This window comes from Cryptomeria japonica, unplaced genomic scaffold (genome assembly GCF_030272615.1).
Source record: "Cryptomeria japonica unplaced genomic scaffold, Sugi_1.0 HiC_scaffold_539, whole genome shotgun sequence".
Taxonomy (NCBI): Eukaryota; Viridiplantae; Streptophyta; class Pinopsida; order Cupressales; family Cupressaceae; genus Cryptomeria; species Cryptomeria japonica.
In genome coordinates this window covers 88314-90534 of record NW_026729351.1, presented here as the reverse complement: position 1 = coordinate 90534, position 2221 = coordinate 88314, and the positions used below count along the sequence as shown (strand labels likewise).

The window sequence follows — 2221 nt, the reverse complement described above, 5'->3', positions numbered from 1 at the left end:
TCAGGGTGGGTGGGTGCTAGGTTGGGTTCCAAGGTGGGTGCGAGGGTGAGTGTCAAGGTGGGTCACAGGTTAGGTGCTAGGATGGGTGAGTGCTAGGGTGCAAAGGTGCCAGGGTGGGTGCTAGGATGGGTCGATGCTAGGGTGAGTGGCAAGGTGGGTCCACAAGTGTCAAGGTGGGTGCCGAGGTGGGTGCCAAGTCGGCGACTGCTATGGTGGATGCCAAGGTGGGTCACGGGGTGGGTGCCAAGTTGCTAGGTTGGGTTCCAAGGTGGGTGCCAACGTGGGTGCTAGGGTGCGTGGGTTAAAGGGTGTGTCACAACGTGGGTGCCAGGATGGGTGCGCACCCACACTGGCCAAGACGGGTGCGGGTGCAAGGTTGGGTTCCAAGCCCGGTCACAGGCTGGGTGCTAGGATGGGTGGGTGCCAAGGTGGGCACCAGGGTGGGTGCACCCACCCTGGCCAAGGTGGGTCACGGGGTGGGTCCTAGGGTGGGTAACGGGGTGGGTACTAAGGTGCGTGCCAAGGTGGGTCATAGGGTGGGTGCCAAGGTGGGCACCAGGGTGGGTGTGCACCAACCCTAGCCAGGGTAGGTCACGGGGTGGTTGTCGGGGTGGGCGTCAAGGAGCCAAGGTGGGTGGCAAGTAGCCAAGTTGCGTGCCAAGGTGGGTGTCGGGGTGGGTGCCAAGGATCCAAGGTGGGTGCCAAGGAACCAAGGTGGGTGTCTGGGTGGGTGCCGAGGTGGGAGCCAGGGTGGGTCCCAAGGTGAGTGCAAAGGTGGGTGCCAGGGTCAAGGTGAGTGCCAATGTGGGTTCCAAGGTGCCAGGGTCAGGGTGAGTGCCAATGTGGGTTCAAAGGTGCTAAGTTGGGTGCGAGGTTGGGTGCGAGGGTGGGTGGGTGCCAAGGTGTGCTAGGTGGAAGCCCGGGTGGGTCGGCATCCCATGGGTGTCGAGTTGGGTGCCTGATGGGTGCTTCTTGTCAAGTTTTAGTCGTCGGGACTCATTTCGAGCCTTAGAGGTCGTTTCTTGTCCGGTTGCCCTGTCTTCGACCTGGGAACCCAATTTTGGTCCTCGGGTCCCATTTTTTTTTGTCTCGCATCCCACTTTTGGCCTGTGGCCTTTTCGGGGTCGATTCTCGTTTTGGGCATCAGAGCATGTTTCTTCTCCTAAAACCCAATATTTGTTTATTAAGTCTCGGAACACATTTTTGTTCTCGTGGACCCATCATGGGTCTTGGAACGCATTTGTGGTCCTTGGGTCCCATTTTGCATCCCGAAACTTGTGTTTTGGTGCTTGATCCCTATTTTGGGTGCCCACCTTGCACCAAGTGCGCACCCGGGGCAAACCGAGCGCCTTGGTGCACCGGGGCAAGATCGAGCGTGCACCCGAGGCGCCCCGAACATGCACCAAGGTGCACTCGGCCCACATGTGAGCGCAGGTCGTTGCGCCCGAGGTGGTGTGTGGGCACCGCGTTGCAGACGGGACACTGCACGCACACGACGCCCCCTCCAGGTGCACGCACGTAGGCCGGGCCGGGTGCACACCCGACGCCCTAGCAAGGTGCGCGCACCCGGGCAGGGCTCACACTTGGCGAACGGGGCGCACTTCGCGAGGGAGGGTGTGCACCTCGACGGGGGTGGGTGGCCGGGGTGGATTCGCACGTGGGTCGCGGTTTGCTAAGTACACACTGCGACAAGCTCATAACGGGTGCGATCATACCAGCATTAGTGCACCGGATCCCATCAGAACTCCGCAGTTAAGCGCGCTTGGGCCGGAGTAGTACTGGGATGGGTGACCTCCCGGGAAGTCCCGGTGTTGCACCCTTTTTTAGTTTTTCGCCGGGCGTCGCAATGCTATTTGAATAAACCTTTTGCCCGTTTGCGTTCTCGTCGGGGCCGGGCCGGGCCGGGGTGCGCTGCCCGCACTACCGCGCGCGCGGGGGCGACACCGAGCGCGCACCCGAGGCACCCCGAGCACACAGGCCACGGTGCAACCCGGGCGTTGTGCGCGCACCCCGGTGCGCCCGAGGTGCTGCGCGCGCACCCAGGTGAAATCGGTGTGCACCTCGGCCAGTGCGCGCTCGGTCGAGTCGCGCACGTTGGCCAAGGTGCACGGTGATGTTTCTTACTCTAAGGTTCCGCACCAGACGCCCGGGACAGGTGAGCGAAGCTGGGCGGGGCCGGGTGCGCGGCCGGGGCAGGTGCACGCAGCTGGAGAGAGCTTTG

The 2221-nt window shown here is 62.7% G+C and overlaps 1 non-coding gene across 1 annotated transcript; it reads left to right on the top strand.

Annotated features, from left to right (window-relative positions):
• The first annotated feature begins 1701 nt into the window (after positions 1-1701).
• Positions 1702-1820, top strand: LOC131872227 (5S ribosomal RNA). The gene has a single exon (XR_009370404.1). It is a non-coding gene; the product is annotated as a 5S ribosomal RNA (ribosomal RNA).
• The last annotated feature ends 401 nt before the right edge of the window (positions 1821-2221 follow it).